The 19,962-nt window shown below is 40.2% G+C and overlaps 1 protein-coding gene across 1 annotated transcript in view; it reads left to right on the top strand.

Annotated features, from left to right (window-relative positions):
• The window catches only part of ATXN7 (ataxin 7), a 119,039-nt gene that overhangs the window by 34,626 nt on the left and 64,451 nt on the right, over positions 1 to 19,962 (top strand). The gene's annotated exons all lie outside the window — the stretch shown is intronic.

Below are 19,962 nucleotides of genomic sequence, written 5' to 3'. Positions count from 1 at the left end.
ATAGACTATTCTTGGGGCTGGAGAGATAGCACAACAGTAGGGCGTTTGCCTTGCTCTCGGCCCTGCACAGACCCGGTTCAATTCCCAGCATCCCATCTGGTCCCCCAAACATGCCAGGAGTAACCCGAGTGCAACCGGTTGTGCCCCCCCACAAAAAACCAAAAGAGTGGAATAGACTTTAACACCTAAGAGAATACACTAAGTATATCAATTTCAAAAAGGTTACAGAAATAAAATAGAGGAACAGCAACAAAAATGCAAATCATGTATATATTATTTAGAAAGTAAATAGCAGAATCACAGGCATAAATTCTACCTTCCTGGTAATTACCTTAATTGTAAACAGACTAAACACTAATCATCAGGCAAATATAGACAGAGCAGACTGATAAGATTTGGAGTGAAAATAGGTTGGATTGATAATGCAGGAAGTAGGGCATTTGCCTTGCATGCTTCCAACCCAGGTTCAATTCCCGGCACAGCATCTGATCCCCCAAGCCTGCCAGAAGTTAGCCCTGACCACCACTGTGTGTCGCCTAAACACCAGAAGAGAAAATTTTTCAATATGAAAACTTTGTTCAAAGTTTTTAAAGTTAAAAATGGAAAAGATAGACTGCATAAACCAGGGGTGGCGAACAAGTTCAACACAAAGAGCCAAAACAGTGAGAGCCAGAGAGCCACACCACGCAGTGACCTGCCAAAACAAACACTCACACAAAAGCATATAATTTTAACAATAATATATTCAACACATATTGCATTTTGCCATTTTGAGTGAGGGTCAAAATCCTGCAATGATGCTGAGGGTGTGCTGCATCCTCCACACTAAGAACTAACGGCAAGATGTGACCCAACATGTGACACACGGGTTTCCACCCCCCCCCCCCGTCACCCCCCCTAGATCGCTAGCCTGTGCAGTTGTTTCCGAGGAATGGGAGACAGGATGAAGCAGCCTGGGGCGGGACTCCGTGCTTGGAGATCTCTCCTCAGAGGTCCCTCCTCAGAAGCAGCAGAACAAAATCCAAACTTGGCAAAGAGCAACAGTATACAAAATAATGATAAGAAGGCAAAGAGTAGCGTTCATTTTGGCTGGGAGCCGAATGCGGCTCAAAAGCCACGTGTTCGCCACCCCTGGCATAAACTATCGAAAAGGTCCCTGGACTGACTAACAAACAGCAGGCAAACAGTTTTGAAAATTTCTATTAGAGCTTTAGGACATTTTTCTTTTAGGAATTCCTTAACAGCAGATCCTCAAAATTAGTTACTGAAATGAGAAAGTGACAGTAAGAATTATAATTCAACAGCAAGAATTGGGAAATTTAGTGACTCGCCGTTTTTTGGGGTTTTTTTGTTGTTGTTGTTTTTGGAAAGTGAGGTTGGAGGAGACATGAAGGGTCATATCTATTGGTACTCAAGAACTTTTCATGTCTCTGTGTTTTTGAGAATGACCACTGGTGTTGTGGGGGATTTGTGGTGATGGAAATTTGAACTAGTATTGGCTGCATAAATACCTTTCCTCCTGTGCTTTGTCTAGCCTAATAGTTCTTTGTATTGAGCCACAGTGGGTAATGTTCAGGGCTTAAACTTCTGGCTCTGCACTCAGGAATTATTCCTGGCAGTGCTTGGGGGACCATATGGGATGCTGGGGATTGAACCCTGGTTGGCTACATGCAAGGCAAGTGCTTTACCCACTGTTCTATCTCTCTAGCCCCCCTCCTTTTTTTGTGGTTTTTGGGCCACACCCAGTGATACTCGGGGTTACTCCTGGTTATGCACTCAGAAATTGCTCCTGGCTTGAGGGACCATATGGGACACGGGGGGGATTGAACTACTGTCCATCCTAGGTCAGACCCATGCAAGGCAAGGCAAACGCCCTGCTGCTTGCACCATTACTTCGTCCCCTCTAGCTCCTCTTCTTTTGTGGGGGGTCACACCCAGCAGCGCTCTGGTTACTCCTGGCTCTGTGCTCAGAAATTGCTCCTGGGGGGCCATATGGGATGCTGGGATTCGAACCACAGTCCTTCTGCACGTAAGGCAAACATCCTACCTCATGCTATCTTTCTGATCTCAGCCCCCTTTTTAATTTGTTTTTTGGATCACACCTAGTGGCACTTTGGGCATAGTCCTGGCTCTGTGTTCAGGGATCACTTTAGGGGGCCATATGGATTTTAGGGATGAAGCCTCGGTCAGCCTGTTAAGGCAAGTGCCTTACCCTCTGTACTATGTCCAGCTTGATAAACCATTTTTAAGATTGAATATTAACAGGTAGGCAGCAAGTCAACAAGGAAAATGAAAATTCTTTTAAATAAACCTACTAGACCTAGCCAAGTAGACTTAGTATATTTCCTAGATTCACATCAGAATTATATTAGCCTCAAAAACTGTAAAAGTACTGAAATCATAAAGTACTAAAAATATTCTCCAACCACAATGGAGTAAAATTAAAAATCACAGAAGGAGGGCCAGAGAGATAGCATAGAGGTAAGGCGCTTGCCTTTCATGCAGAAGGACAGTGGTTCAAATCCCTGCATCTCATATGGTCCCCCGTGTCTGCCAGGGGCAATTTTCTAAGTATAGGGTCAGGAGTAACCCCTGAGCACTGCTGGGTGTGACCCAAAAACAAAACAAAACAAAATATCACAGAAGGGAATTTGGAAATTTTGCAAACTTGAGTAACATTCCTAAATAAGTAGCAAGTTAAAGAAAATCAGAAGGAAAGGTAGAAAATTCTTTGAGTGCAAAAATAAATACAGTATATCTTTGTGGTGAGCTTCAAATTGTGAGCCGGTCCTTCTGGCCCTTCCAACCTTAACTCTAATGTTTCTGGGCCTTATTACAATAATGTGTTTAAATTTTCTTAAAACATATAGATGAATGAGACTATTCTCCGTCAATCTCTCTCCCTCTGACTTATTTCACTCAGCATAATAGATTTCATATACATCCAGGTGTAGGAAAATTTCATGACTTCATTTTTTTCTGACGGCTGCATAATATTCTATTGTGAATATGTACCACAGTTTCTTTAGCCATTCATCTGTTGAAGGGCATCCTGGTTGTTTCCAGAGTCTTGCTATGGGTAAATAGTGTTGCAATGAATATAGGTGTGAGGAATGAATTTTTGTATTGTATTTTTGTGTTCCTAGGGTATATTCCTAGGAGTGGAATAGCTGGATCATATGGGAGTTCAATTTCCAGTTTTTTGAGGAAATCTCCATATTGTTTTCCATAAAGGCTGGACTAGATTGCATTCCCACCAGCAGTGAATGAGTTCCTTTCTCTCCACATCCCTGTCAGCATTGATTGTTCTTGTTCTTTGTGATGTGTGCCAGTCTTTGTGGTGTGAGATGGTACCTCATTGAAGCTTTGATATGCCTCCCCTGATGATTTGTGATGTGGAGCATTTTTTCAAGTGTCTTTTGGCCATTTGTATTTCTTCTTTGAGGAAATGACTGTTCATTTCTTCTCCCCACTTTTTGATGGGGTTATATGTTTTTTTCTTATTAGTTTCTGTTAGCACTTTGTATATTTTTTATATTAGCCCCTTGTCTGATGGGTATTGGGTAAATAGTTTCTCCCATTCTGTGGGTGGCTTTTGTATCTTAGGCACTATCCTTTGAGGTGCAGAAGCTTCTCAGCTTATTATAGTCCCATCTGTTTATCTCTGCTTCCATTTGTTTCCTCCTTAAAGATGCCTTTAGTCTCAATATCATATAGTGTTTTACCTACGTGTTGTTCTATATGCTTATGTTTTAGGCCTGATATCAAGGTCTGTACTCCATTTGGATTTGATCTTTGTGTGTGGTGTTAGATGGGGGGGATCTTAGTTTGCTTTTTTGCAAGTGGCTAACCATGTGTGCTAACACCACTTGTTGAAGAGACTTTCCTTGCTCCATTTTGTATTTCTTGCGTCTTTATCAAAGATTAGTTGATTTTATGTCTGGAGAATTTTCTCTGAATACTCAAGTCTATTCCACTGATTTGAGGATCTGTCTTTATTCCAATACCATACTGTTTTGATAAGCATTGCTTTGTAATACAGTTTAAAATTGGGGAATGTAATGCCTCCCATATTCTTTTTCCCAAGGATTGCTTTAACTATTCATAGGTGTTTATTGTTCCAAATAAACTTCAGGAGTTTTTGATCCACATCTTTGAAAAGTGTCATGGGTATCTTTAGAGGGATTGCATTAAATCTGTACAATGCTTAACAAACTTTTCTAAAAAATGGAATAGTTCTTGTTTCTACTTCTCAGTTCTTTCTGTACCGGTCAGTACCCAAGTCAAAAACATGGGAAAACTGAAAAACACACACTAATTATTCATTATTTATTTTCAATATACCTATATTTTTATATTAGATTCTGCAACACATTCAGTATACCTTTGGAAAAAGTTTGTTATTATAATATGAATACTTTTCTCCTATATTGGTAACATAACCCAAATTTGAGCCCAGATTGTATGGTGCATTTTTTCTAGCACTATTCAAATATGCATAAATCACCTGGGAATTTGGCTGAAGTGCAGATTCTGATTTGGCAGTTCTGTGTTGGGAGCTAAAAATGTGTAATTCTCAGTTTTACATACTTCCAGCAGCAAGTATTTATTTCAAGAATCAATATCAAGTTGAATGGATATGAGATAGAACAACATTTTCTCTGTGACTTGAAGAATCAAAATCAAGGTTAAGGCACAGAAACGTGTCCATTATTTGTTTTAAGTCCTTAATCTTCTGGGGCATGTTTTTAGTAAGCTAGAGACTTAACAAACACAAATAAACTTTACCTTTAACATTCCCTTAAGATACTTACAAATGGTAGTTCTCTAGTTTGCTACATCCACCACAGCTGCATGATTGTTAAGTAATATTCAGCTATACTATAAAGCTACTAATTTACTTATACGGAGTCATCTGATAGCTAGTCATTAAAATTAGTTTTTGGTGTTAATTTCTTTTGTTCAGCCAGATCTTTGCATGTGTCTTATGTATAGACTGAATGTTTGTATTTCTTACCCAGCCCTCTGAAACGTGCTTATTGAAGCATAAAATCCTCAATGGACTTGCTTTTAGGATAGTCTTTCAAAAATGATTATATTATAAAGTAGAACCTTCATGTTTGGGACTAATATTCTTTTTTTTTTTTTCTTTTATAAATAGTTCCTGGCAGGCATGGGGGACCATATGGGATGCTGGGATTTGAACCAACCACCTTAGGTCCTGGATCTGCTGCTTGCAAGGCAAACACCGCTGTGCTATCTCTCCAGCCCCAGGACTAATATTCTTATAAAAGGGACTTGTGAGGGCTGGAGAGATAGCATGGTGATAGGGCATTTGCCTTGCATGCAGAAGGATGATGGTTCGAATCCTGGCATCCCATATAGTTCCCCCAAGTCTTCCAGGAGCAATTTCTGAGCGTAGAGCCAGGAGTAACCCCTGAGTGCTGCCGGGTGTGACCCAAAAACTAAAAAAAAAAAAAAAAAAAAAAAAAAAAAAAGACCTCTGAGAGTATCTTTGTCCCTCTGCCATGTGTGAAGGGCATAGCAAAAAGATAAAAACGCAAGCTTAAGCAAAGAAAGCAAACATAAGAAGACACCAAGTTTTTTGATACCATACCTTGGACTTCCCAGTTTCCCAAAACTTGAGAAATAAATACTTATTTTGACAAACCTCCCTTGTATGGTCTTTTGTTAAATCAGTCTGAATAGATTATAGTAATCTTGTAACCTGTTCTCTGGCTAAACTGATAAATTTTAGGAAGTTTTTTAGATGTCTACTGATTTCCTATGTAGAGCATCACACCATCTACAGTTTTATGTCTTCCTTTCCAATCTGTGTATCTTCCGTTAACTTTCTATAGTTGGAACTTACGATACTGTGTTGAATACCAATGGTGAGTAGTGTGTATCTTTGACTTCTCCTGAATTTACGAAGATGGCATTTGGTCTCTCCCCATTAAGTATAATGTCAATTGTTTTTTATAATATATTTTTCTTCCTTAGCCCATTAATATCATATAATCATTGGATTATATCTAACTGTCCTACTTTTCAAGTTTTGAAGATTTTCTTTTTATCTTTCTCTTACTGACTTTTAGTTTTATACCTTTGTTATCAGCAAACTTGGTCTAATTTCCTTTACTTAAAAGATCTTAAATCTTTATTTTTAAATTTAGGCACCATGATTAATAATAATGTTAATAGTGTTCGAAAAAATAGTGTTTGAAATAGGGGCCGGAGTGGTGGCGCAGTGGTAGGACTCTTGCCTTGCATGCGGCTGATGGGATTCGATCCCCAGGCATCCCATATGATTCCCCAAGCCAGAAGGGATTTCTGAGCTCATAGCCAGGAGTAACCCCTGAGTATCATCAGGTGTGCCTCCACCCCCCCCCAAATAGCTTATGAAATAGTTAATAGTGTTTGAAAAAAATAGGCTAATAGTTAAATAGTGGGTGCTATAACACATCACCACTTGAAAAACAACATCCCTCCACCACTTTTTCTAGGTCCCTTCCTATCACCTGTACCTCACTTAGCAAACAACTTCTATACAGAGACTCATTTATACGGTTCTTATTGTCTTCTTTATGTCTTAATATTCTGTTCTATTCTGGGTGCTTTTCAGTCTAAACCATAACAACAACATTTATATTTTTGTCTTCTCCTGTGAAAGGTTACTATAAGGTTGACTGTTGTAATTCGTGATTAATAAGTAATAAATGGGATTTATTATTCTACTTCATAGTTTTCTGATGTTTTGATTAGTTACTCTTTATGTGAAATACAAGAATATACATTTTTTTAAATTTTTTTTCTTTTGATTTTTTTGGGCCACACCTGTTTGATGCTCAGGGGTTACTCCTGGCTAAGCGCTCAGAAATTGCCCCTGGCTTGAGGGGACCATATGGGACGCAAGGGGATCGAACCACAGCCCTTCCTTGGCTAGCGCTTGCAAGGCAGACACCTTACCTCTAGCACCACCTCACTGGCCCCAAGAATGTACATTTTTTAACCCACTTTTTCATGGTTGCTTTGGTTCAGTTATTTGGCACAAGATGATTAGGCAGGTTGTTGATTAGTCTGTCTTTTTTGTTGTTGTTTTCCAGTAATCATGTTTATCTAAATATTTATTGAAGTGGAAATTTTGAATTTAGGAGATATGTGTGGAAGGTAAAAATAACGTAGTTTAATTCTTTCCTTGTTGAGATTTCTTTTTGGGGGGTTGCACATAGGGCAGGGCAATACTCAGGGGTTACTCCTTATTCTGCATTCAAGAATTACTCCTGTTGGGCTCGGGAAAACCATATGGGATAGCAGGGATCAAACCAGCATCAGCAACATGAAGGCTCAAGCCCTATTACTCGCTGAGATTTTCAAACATATTTAACAGCTCTTTATAACTTTTCTGTCGTTGTTTTTACATTTGATTAAAGTTGTGAGTTACCATTGGAAATAAATGTGGCACTGATGACAGTAAAACCGCTGCAGTGCCAGACCAGCCTTCCAGACCCCTGAGATGACGTGGAATTTCATGCCTTAAAAGTACTGAGGGATAGCTCAACGAGTAATTTCTGAGAAGAGTTAGGAGTAACCCCTGAGCACTGCCAGGTGTAACCCAAAAACAAATCCAAAAGTATTGAGGTGGGGGGAAGTACTGAGAGTATAGTATCTAAGGAAACACTTGAGTTGCAGTGAGACAAGACATTTCAGAAGTAGCCTGGAAAGTTGTGTGTAGTCGCAGGGGTCTCAAACTCGCGGCCCATGGGCTGCAAATGGCCCTCCATACAACATTTTGTGGCCCTGCCCTAGAGGAATCTTTTTTTGTTTTGTTTTGTTTTGTTTTAGTTGTTCAAGGCTTACTACTGACTTTGCACTCAAGGATCATCCCGACTTTGCCTCCTGCGGCCCGCAGGTAAATTGAGTTTGAGACCCCTGGCACAGTAGTGGAATGTTACAGAATTATTGATTGTGGAATTCAACAATAGGGTGTTGACTGAGATTTAAGCAGAACAACATAAAACAAAACCAGAACCTTAGATGAGATGATGATGCTTTGCTCAGTATGGCTGGGATTCTTGTTTTTCATCACCATTATAACAATGTGTTGAATGAAATAATTATTCAAGGGCCTGCTTTACTTAATATCTAGTGTTATTAGAGGTAGTGATTATAGATCAGAAAATTAGAAGCCTGTGTAACTCACAGACAGTAAAAATAGAAATAATCCCACTAGTGGGCCCGGAGAGATAGGACAGCGGTGTTTGCCTTGCAAGCAGCCAATCCTGGACCAAAGGTGGTTGGTTTGAATCCCGGTGTCCCATGCCTGCCAGGAGCTATTTTTGAGCAGACAGCCAGGAGTAACCCCTGAGCACCGCCGGGTGTGGCTCAAAAAACAAAAAAAAAAAAAAAAAAAAAAAGAAATAATCCCACTAGTAAGATCAACCTAGCACTTGTTATGTTCCAGTTTGTTGTTGTTTGGGGACCACACCTGGTAGCACTCAGGGATTACTCCTGGTTCTGCAATCAGTAATCGCTCCTGGCTTGCCCTGGGACCATATGGATGCTGGGGATCAAACCCAGGACCATCCTGTGTTGACTGCATGCAAGGCAAACGCCCTACTGCTGTACTATCACTTCGGCCCTCGCTTCCAGACAGTTTTCAGAATGTTATGTATCCTAACTCATTTGGTCTTCTTATCTACCCATTAAGTTAGCTGCTGTTGTCATCCCTGTTAAAAAGATGAGGATAGTGGGACTGGAGCGATAGCACAGCAGGTAGGGTGTGTTTGCCTTGCACCCGGCTGAGCAAGGTTCAGTTACAGGCATCCCACATGGTCCCCCAAGACTGCCAGGTGTGATTTCTGAAATCGCTCCTGGCAGGCTCAGGGACCACATGGGATGCCAGGGATCAAACCAGGGTTCGTCCCAAGTCAGCTATGTGCAAGGCAAACGCCCTATCACTGTGCTATTGCTCCGGCCCCAGGTGTGATTTCTGAACAGAGTCTGGACCATGCCCTGAGAACCATGGGGTGTGGCCCAAAAGTAATTAAAAAGGATGAGAACAGTGAATCAGGAACTAACTCTCCACAGTCACACTCCTCATGATGGCACTGAGATTCATAGTTTGACATTCTACCTATATACTTTCTGGTTTGTTTGTTTTTTTTTTTACTGAGAACCTACTATGTGCCAGGCTGTGTAGATATCACCCCTGTATCATGGAGTTTACAAATTAGTGGGAGACAGCCAAAACACAAATAAATGATGAGTAAAGAGAAAACTATCTGAAGAGATAGGGTCCTACTTTAAATTAAGTGGTCAGAAAAGGGCTTTCTAAAGAATATTAGGTGAGGGCCGGAGAGATAGCGTGGAGGTAAGGTGTTTGCCTTTCATGCAGGAGGTCATCGGTTTGTATCCCGGCGTCTCATATGGTCACCCATGCCTGCCAGGAGCAATTTCTGAGCCTGGAGCCAGGAATAACCCCTGAGCACTGCTGGGTGTGACCCAAAACCACAAAAAAAAAAAATATTAGGTGTGACCTGGAGCTAGACAAATGATTCTGTATAGAGGGAACAGAATTGGCAAAGACCCTAGCGTTAGAAAGACATTTGTCTGTTGGCACATTTGCAAGATAAGAACTTCAGGGCCAGAGTGGCATACAAAAAGAAGTTAAGATGTTTGTCCTGGTTCAGTCCCCACACCATATTTGGTTCCCTGAACCCTGTCAGAAGTGATCCTGGGTATCACTCACTAGTTGTGGCCCAGATCCTCCCTCTTCTCCCACATCCCCACACTCCAAAAATTAGAACTTAATAGTGGAGATTATGAAGAGACTATTTTCCCAACAACTTGAGATGGGTACTATTATTTTTTCCCATCTATAAATGAGAAAAAGGGTAAAAATAACATTTGACTATGAATTTAGCCAATCTAGCTTCAAAAGCTGTCCCTTTAAATTTTAGGTCTATTGCCTGAGCACACTAAGTTCTTCTGAGAACCCCACTTTCATCTATGTACTCAAATTAGCTACAGTGAAGAAGGAAGAAATTGCAGATCCAACTTTTGGCTTTCTCCCTCTTCCTCACCCTTTTGTCCATGTCCTATTTCCCAAGCTTGTTCTAGTCTCTGAAGTATGACTTTCCATTGGATTTCCCCATTTTCATAATTGGTATTTCATGTATCACTCTATACATTTACATCAGCTCTGGGAACTACCCTCATCTAACTTAATTTTGATCTATACTTATTCCATTGTGACCTTTTATTTCATGTGATTTTCTCACTTCACATATTGGTTTTCCCTAGCATATAGGAAATCTTGGGCTCTGATTCTCTGCAGTGACAGTACCATCCAGCTCCTGACTTAAAGGGAAGAGTGTTTTGTCTGAAATGGAAACTACACTTGATTTGAGTAGCAGTGAACTTAAACACCAGGTTGTAAAACGGTTCATTGCTATTTGTTGCACATGTCAGTCTCCTGAGTTTAATTAGTTCACTTAATTAAAGTTGGGGCTCTTGAAGCAGACATTTCTATTGTGTTTATTTTTTGTTTATCTTTTGCTGACATTTGAATATTTACTACATATTCAGCTCTGAGTATCCCTCCCTGGATTAGTTCATTAGTCATCACTCTTTTGCTTTGTTTTGTTTTTTTGGGGGACTACACCTGGCAGTGCTTAGGGGTTACTCCTGTCTCTGTGCTCAGAAATCGCTCCTGGCTTGGAGCCTTATGGGATGCTGGGGTCAGATCCATGTCTGTCCTGGATCAGCCTCGAGCAAGGCAAATGCCATACTGCTGTACTACCACTCTGGCCCTTAGTCATCACTTTTAACTGTGATGAAGCAGCATGTCTTGTTAACTCCTGTACATATGGGGAAATTGAAGTTTGTGTTGACGTACATAATCATGTTCGCACAGCTAGTAAGAAGAGTAGAGATTTGAATCTACATAGCCTGACTTGAGAACTTCTCTTAGTTACTGTACTGCACACAAACATGAGAATATTTGCTGGTGTGCATATTTGAAAATCAAATCATTAGTTAGAAACACTGAAATTTGGCCAGAAACTACCTCTAAGAATAGAACCACGTGTTAAACAGAAACCTTTCTACCTTTGAACTTTTATCTTGTTGAATAGCATACCTGATTATAGTAGATAACTATCATTAAGTACATGAGGGCATAATTAAAATATTATAACTATACCACAAGGACTTAAAATAGTATTTCAGTTATTTTTCCATCAAATAATATTAAGTACATATTTAGTTGTTGCCTCCTATCAGTCAACTTAGGCACTGCCACTGGGGAGCAGAGGAGAGACAGATAGGGGATTAGTTTAGTGGAAGGAGATGGTATATGTTTTATGATATATATCTTCACAGCTAGATAGGCTGAGTGTTCTGAGAACAGGTAGCAGGTCATTTTTTAGCCATATCTCCAAGGAATGGTATTGAGGCTAAGATTCAATGAAATGAAAATGGAAGCTAGGTAAAGAATTGGAGGAAGCAAGTTCCAGATTGAGGGAACAATGAGCACCAAGGTATGCTTCAGAAACAAAACAAAGACTGAAGTTGCCAGAAACAGAGAGCCAGAACATTGTGAACAGGTCAGGGATCTTAGTTTTTATCCTGAGGGCAATTGGCTGCTATGAAGAGTTTCAAATGCCAGTCATTACTTTACTTTACAAAGACCAGCAGTCTACTGTCACATGGGGCTACTAAAGTCCACTTATATAGAACCATTCATAAATCATGAATCAGTGAGTAAATGACACTAATGGAGGTATGAGTGGCATTAGTTAGGAGCATAATGGAGAGAGTTTTAGAGGCAGTTCTCATTGAATAGTGGGAATACCTGAAGAGGAAGAATCTTTACATGATGCAGACAATAGGTAGGATCATAGGAGAACAGGTCACAGTCTGAAAATGAGAAAGTCTTGAGTCTAGATAGGAATGACCAGAGTGCTCGGGACCTTACTGTGGATGTTTTAAGAGAGGAGTATCATTCTTGCTTTGCTGGTGTGTGACTTTGGCAGCAGAATAGAGGAGAAGTAGAGGAGAGTAGAAGTGAGGTGAAATTCTGACTCAGTTAGGAGATCTGTTCCAAGTACACAATAAGCCTTTACACACGAAGCCTTCACTACAGAGCAGTTGCAGTAGGAATGAGTGATGGAGAGGAATTCAGTTCTGAACACATTTGTAGGAAAACAGTCAGGCATGCGTGTGTGTGTGTGTGTGTGTGTGTGTGTGTGTGTGTGTGTGTGTGTGTGTGTGTTCCCCCAGTGGCTATTGTCAGGCTCGCTCTGTGTGTCTGTCCCCGTCGTTCCCCCCATTCCCCTCCTCCCCGTTATCAAGGCTAACTTCAGCTCTGCTCTCAAGGTTTACTCCTGGCAGGTTCTCCTGAGAGAACCCTATGTGGTTGTGCTGGGTATTGAAATCTGGCCAACTGGACAAATCAAGTTCTTTCCCCAATATACATTTGCTCTAGAGAAGAGAGAAAGGCCTCTCTTCTCTGGAGAGATGAAGTTCAAGCTCTCTTAACCTCAACCAAATTGGGTTCAGATGAAAGATTGCCACTTATTAGCTTATGAGATCTTACTGTCTTTGTGCCTTAATCCATGAACCCCCATTATAAATTCTATGTTACAGGAAGACAATGAGTGAACACTTTATGCAGTGGTCCTCAAACTATGGCCCAGAGGCCACATATTCTATTTATTCCCATTTTGTTTCTTCATTTCAAAATAAAATATATGCAGTGTGCATAGGATTTTGTTCATAGTTTTTGTTTTTACTATAGTCCGGTCCTCCAATGGTATGAGGGACAGTGAACTGCCCCCCTGTTTAAAAAGTTTGAGGACCACTACTTATAGGGTTAGTTACCATCCAAACACTTTGTATTGTATTATTTCTTTCTACTTTGATAAACTAGGTATAAACTTTGACAGGTAAAGAAATTAAAGTTCAAAGAAGTTATAGAGAGTTGGATTGATTATACAGAGATAAAGATGCTTGTGTTATATACAGCCCACACTGATCAACAGTAGCACATATGTTCCCATGAGTGTCACTAGGGAATTCTGAGCACAGAGCCAGGAGTAGTCCCTAAGCCACTTAGTCACTGTGCACCCCCCCAACACGCGCACACACACACACACACACACACACACACACACACACACACACACACACAGAATTTGCCTAAAGGCACACTGGATTTAGGATAATAGAGTGCTCCAGCCTAGCTTCCTTCCTAGTTAAAATACCTGTATCAGAGAGAAATTAATTAGAGAGTAAGAAGCAGCAGCTCTTAGAGGAGAATGGCATCTGGGTTCAGAGTGTTAGTACAATAAGTAAGGTTCAAGTCTTGCATGTGGCTGACCCTGTTTGATCCCCAATACCATATATGGTATTGCTGCCAGGCATTGCTCCTGAACACTGACTACTGGATGTGGCCAAACCACCACCCTCCAAAAAGAAAAACAGAAAAAGAGGGAGTAGAGGAAAAAAGGAATTAAGGAAATTTGGATACCTCACAGGACGGGGCATCTTGTGAAAAGTAATTTCTGGTGGCAGTATGGCAACAGTTAAAACTCTCATAGTCATTGAAATAGGTGCTGTGACAAGGGTGCTAGGAGTAATGGAGAGGAACAGGTATGATGTTTTAGAGTAGAGATCATTAAGCCTGTCAGTGATCTAGATGTGCTAAGGAAAAGAATTAGAGATAACACCTGAAGTTTTAGTTTGAGCAAATAAAGAGAGGAACAGGCAGAATGAAGAAATTCTCTTGAATATGCTTATTTTTTGTGAAGTGTATGTTAAGACACCGAGATGACTATGTCTAGAAGACATTTTTTTTATTTTTATGTGAGTCTAGATAAAGTCATCTAGACTATAGATAGAAATATAGAACCACTGGCATGTATAGTTTGAGAACATAGAAGAGGGAGGTATCTCTTGTACTGTAAAGATAAAATACTTTACTACAGCATTCAGGTTTTGTTGGTAACAATCACAGTACTCTACTCTATAGTTTGTTTGTTCCTAGTACAGAGTTGCGTTTTGGACAGAGAACTTCCATTTCGCATATGACCCTGGAGGTTCTGTAAATATATGTTCAAATATTTATGTCCATAATTCTAACTCTATCTTAGTATTCTAGCCTGGGGTCTCCCAAGTACATGGTGGCCAGGGTGTGGGTGCTTGGCCATTCATTAATAAGATCAGACAGTGACCAGAATCCTTAGAAAGATTTAGAGCCTACACAATAAAATCAAAGGTTTCAAATTAGTTTAGAGTCTGTGGGGTCAAATGCTATTTTAAAATGTTGGGGGTTTGGGGGCAATTAATGATTTAAGATACATATATGAAATCTAATAGTTTAAAAGAAGCAGTAGGAGGGCTGGAGTGGTGGCCCTAGCGATGCGGTATCTGCCTTGCAAGCACTAACTTAGGAAGGACCATAGTTAGATCCTTGACCTCCCATATGGCCCCCCCAAGCCAAGGGCGATTTCTGAGTGCATGACCAGGAGTAGCCCCTGAGCAGCACCAAGTGTGGCCCAAAAAACAAACAACAAAAAAAAAGCAGTAGGAACTTTTTTTTTAATCAACTCAGTATTTTCTGTTATAAGTCAAACTTGTAGGTACTTTTGTTTGGGTACGTTCCATGAATTAATTTGTAGAGGGACTGATGAACTTAATCAATTAAAAATATTTGGAAACATATATAACTGTCTCAATTTTTTTTTTATTTTTTCTGTTGCCACAATGTTCAAAACACTGTTCCAATTGCTAAGGTATTGGGAATGTCCCAGTGCAGATAAAAGATGAAGAATTTCTTCTGGGGGCCAGAGAGATAGCATGGAGGTAATGCATTTGCCTTGCATGCAGAAGGTCAGTGGTTCAGAATCCCGGCATCCCATATGGTCCCCCAAGCCTGCCAGGAGTGATTTCTGAGCATAGAGCCAGGAGTAACCCCTGAGCACTGCCGGGTGTGACCCAAAAACCAAAAAAAGAAATTTTTTCTTTCCCTCCAAAGAAAGATATTTTAATTTTTTTGTATCTTCTATCCAGATAAGGATATTGGATATTTAAAAGTTAAGAAAATTAAAATCGTTTTAGTTTTTATTTTGTTTTAGTTTTGAAGGAACATTAGTTCATATGATATATAATGAGCATGAACTGGATTTCAATATGTACTATTTTTTTCTAAAAGGATTCTTTATGCAAATAAAGTGTAACACAAGTGTTACACTTGTGCTATTTGTTTTTGTTTTGGTTTGGTTTGGTTTTAGGAACTAACCCAGCAGAGCTCATGGGTTACTCTTGGGTCTGCACTTAGGAGTTGTTCTTGGTGGTGCTCGGGGGAACCATGTGGGATGCCAGGGATTGAACCTGGTTGCTGCATGCAAGGCAAATGCCCCACCTGCCAGGCTATCACTCTGGTCCCCATACATGTGCTTTTTTTTTTTTTTTTTTACTTTTTGGGTCACACCCAGCGGTGCTCAGGAGTTACTCCTGGCTGTCTGCTCAGAAATAGCTCCTGGCAGGCACGGGGGACCATATGGGACACTGGGATTCGAACCAACCACCTTTGGTCCTGGATCGGCTGCTCGCAGGGCAAACGCCGCTGTGCCATCTCTCCGGGCCACATGTGCTTTTTTAAAGAGATAGGGTATACTCTAAGGAGATTAAAACAGAGCTCATAGTGCAGACCTGAGATTGACTTCCAGTTGTCTCCTTAGTTTTCTTAGTTATCAGATAATAACCAAGTTCAGATAGCTATCGGTAAAAGGATTATATTGTATGATAAATTATTTAAAAGGTGCTTTAGTATAGATCTTGTCACAAACTAGTTAATCATTTAAAATGCTGTTTACTGTGTTTAAAATCATCACATCAGGGGCCAGAGAGCTAGCACAGCCATAGGTCGTTTGTTTGGCATATAGCCGACCTGGTTCAATTCTCAGCATCCCATATGGTCCCCCAGCCTGCCAGGGGCGATTTCTGAGTGCAGAGCCAAGAGTAGTCCCTGAGTGCCGCAAAGTGTGACCCAAAAACCAATTATCAATAAGTAAAAGTTTAAGGGGAGAGATAGCATGGAGGTAGGGCGTTTGCTTTGCGTGCAGAAGGGCGGTGGTTCGAATCCCGGCATCCCATGTGGTCCTTAGAACCTGCCAGGAGCGATTTCTGAGCCAGGAGTGACCCCTGAGTGCTGCCAGGTGTGACTCAAAAACAAAAACAAAGGAAAAAAAATTTTAAAAAAATTATCACATCATTGTGAAATTCAAAAACCTTAAATAATTGTTACATTTGGAGTTTTTACAGAAGTATCAATTTCCTTGCAAAATGGTCCAACCTAATATCTAGGTTTTGTTGTGTTTTTATGAGTCTCATAATAATAGGACCTAAAAAATTAGTTTTCGGGGCCAGAGAGATAGCATGGAGATAAGACATTTGCCTTTCATGCAGAAGGTCATTGGTTCGAATCCCGGCATCCCATATGGTCCCCCGAGCATGCCAGGAGTGATTTCTGAGCATGGAGCCAGGAGTAACCCCTGAGCGCTGTTGGGTGTGACCCAAAAACCAAAAAAAAATTTTTTTTTTAGTTTTCTTCATAAATAACATAGGAAATTGATTTCTTGCTTGAAAGAATTGATACTAGGGGCCAGAGAGAGATTTCAGAGATTCCAAAGTTCATGCTTTGCATAAAGGAGGCTTAGGTTTGACAGCTAGTGCATTCTATATCCCTCAAGTGCTTCCAGGAGCAGCTTCTGAACCAGGCTGGGAGTAGTTACTGAAAATACTTACTGATGCTCAGGGCTACTCCTGATTTCTTACTTGAAGAGATCACTTTTGGTAGGTACTTATGAGGCAGGAGACTCAACCAGAGCTGGCCATATTCAAGACAGCTCCTTAACCCAAGGTGTATCATCTCTCCAGCTGCCATGGTACTGGTTTCTTAATATTTTGAATGGAGCAGAAGGCTAGAGAGATAGTATAATGAGTAAGACACTTGCCTTGCATGCAGCTGACCCAAGTTCCATCCCTGGCATCTCATATGGCCCTTGAGCACCACCAGGAGTGATTCTTGAACCCAGAGTCAGGAATAACCCTTGAGGATCACCTGGTGTGTCCCCCAAAAACAAAAAAATAAAATAATATTTTAAATGATCTTATAAATATTGGAAGGGCTACTGTCTAGAATAGGAAGGCCACTAGGGGCCACTCAAGTGGTGCTCAGCAGGTATAGGATCCTTTCTCAGTGATTCTCAGACAATTGGGACTACGGTTCAATGCAAGGTTCTATAGTGCTCATGATTACCTGAACCTCCCTGCTATACTTTTGGGCCTTCAATGCTTCACTTGGCGAATGTTCCGGGCACCATGATTGAACCAGGGGTTCAATCAGGGTCAACTGAACTATCTCCAACCTAATAATGGTATATTTTAAATAGTATTGTTTGACATTGAGAGCTGTGGTAAACCACAGCACATTGCAGAGAATAAAATCTAAAGTGAGGGGCCGGAGAGTTAGCACAACGGTGTTTGCCTTGCAAGCAGCCAACCCAGGACCTAAGGTGGTTGTTTTTAATCCCTGCATCCCATGTGGTCCCCCGTGCCTACCAGGAACCATTTCTGAGCAGATAGCCAGGAGTAACCCCTGAGCGCCACCAGGTGTGGCCAAAACAAACAAACAAACAAACTAAATTGAGACTAGTTTATTGGTGATTAACTACTGTTAATAAAATGAATTAAACACATTAACTAAATGAGTTAATTTTGTTAATGAAACTTTACTTGATACTAAGCTTTGTCAAAGATGTTAGCAGTCTACTTAGAAGTTGGTAGCTAAACAGTTTCTGTTGTCAGAGATATTCAGCATTGACATTCCAACTTTCTGGAATTGGAATCTAGAAGGAATTTTCAAAATCATTATTCCTCTGGTCTTTTTGTTGTTGTTAATATCTTTATTTAAACACCTTGATTACAAATATGATTGTTGTTGGGTTTCAGTCATGTAAAGAACACCCCCTTCACCAGTGCAACATTCCCATCACCGATGTCCCAAATCTCCCTCCTCACCTCACGCCCACCTGTACTCTAGACAGGCTTTCTACTTCCCTCATTCATTCACATTGTTAGGATAATTATCAGTGTAGTTACTTCTCTAACTGCACTCACCACTCTTTGTGATGAGCTTCTATTCCTCTGGTCTTTAATAGGGACTAAATCCATGTCATCAGCATGAACCAGAATTCAATCCCTAATAACTAATCAGCTAGTGACTTAGATAAAGTATTTTGCCACTCCTTGAGTTAGTTTAGAATATAATCATAAAGATAACTGCCATGGTAGCTGTGAAGTTAGAATGAAAGAGTACTATTTCTGAATCCTAACCCATGTAATTCCCTGGAATATTTCATATTTTTATAGCCAGCAAATTTCATTGTGTAGAAATGTTTAAGGAAAATTTGGGCTTGGTAGAGCGTTTGCCTTGCATGTGGCCAACCCAGGTTAAATCCTCACTATTTCATAAGGTCTCTGATCCTGTCAAGAGTAATTTCTGAGCAAGGAGCCAGAAGTAACCCCTGAGTGCCACCAGGTGTGATTCCCCCCCAAAAAATCAAAACAACAACAAAAAATAAAAAGCAAACAAAAAAGAGTAAGCTATATATATTATATATAATATATATAATATATATAATATATATATATAACATATATATATGTTATAAGAGATAACCATCACTTTACATCTTCTCTGAGCATTGCTTTTTTATTTAAAATCATCAGTTTCAGCCAAGATAGAGTTAGTTTGAAATTAAGTCTTAAGAAAAGAAAGGAAGGGCCCGGAGAGATAGCACAGCGGCGTTTGCCTTGCAAGCAGCCGATCCAGGACCAAAAGGTGGTTGGTTCGAATCCCGGTGTCCCATATGGTCCCCCGTGCCTGCCAGGAGCTATTTCTGAGCAGACAGCCAGGAGTAACCCCTGAGCACTGCCGGGTGTGGCCCAAAAACCAAAAAAAAAAAAAAAAAAAAAGAAAAGAAAGGAAGGAGCCAGAGAGATAGCATGGAGGTGTTTGCCTTGCATGCAGAAGGACGGTGGTTCGAATCCCGGCATCCCATATGGTCCCCCAAGCCTGCCAGGAGCAATTTCTGAGCATAGAGCCAGGAGTGACCCCTGAGCGCTGCTGGGTGTGACTCAAAAAACAAAAAGAAAAACAAAAGGAAATAGTAAATAAGCTTTTGGGATCTTTTTCTCTCTCTTTAATAACATGTGGTATAGTAACATATTTGCCTAATTGAAAGCTGCTAATTAAATTCATCCTTGTAGATATCCTAAATAGTGGGTTTAGTGCACAACACTTATAAAATCACCAGTTTAAAAAGGTGGGTGAGGGGGCACCTGGGCTGGCTGCATGTAAGGCAATTATTTTTTATGCTGTATTATTGCTATTCTGGTTATAAATCATTTATGTAAATATAAGTTATTGCTATTCAGGTTATAAATTACTATTAAGAGTTAATACTTCATGATTAGAACTACTCTGTTCGTTATGTTTTACCACAAATTAGATTATTTTTATGTTTGTGTTTTAAGATTTAGGGGGATGAGATCCAGAAAAATAATACAGGGTATAAGGGCTTGCCAGGGGATTGATCTCTGAGTGCAAAGCCAGGAGTAAAACCAAAGCATCACTGGGTGTGGCCAAACAGAAGAGAAAAGTTAATTTTTACTTAAGTGAAATCTCTGCTTCCTTAAGTGATCTTTAGTATTCAAACCAGATGGCTAGAATAGAATGCATAAACAAATAAAACCATTAGATGATGACTTTGTGACTTGCTAAACATTTTACATGGTTGCAGATTCAACCCTTTAACTCTTAGTGAATATAATGCAAAGTTGTTTTCTTCTGTGAATGTATTTATTGTTTGCATTTTAATAGAGTTGCCTGTT

The sequence above is a fragment of the Suncus etruscus genome, chromosome 7 (assembly GCF_024139225.1).
Source record: "Suncus etruscus isolate mSunEtr1 chromosome 7, mSunEtr1.pri.cur, whole genome shotgun sequence".
NCBI classification, from domain to species: Eukaryota; Metazoa; Chordata; class Mammalia; order Eulipotyphla; family Soricidae; genus Suncus; species Suncus etruscus.
The sequence above is the reverse complement of the archived record's forward strand: the minus strand, read 5'-3'. Positions and strand labels throughout refer to the sequence as shown.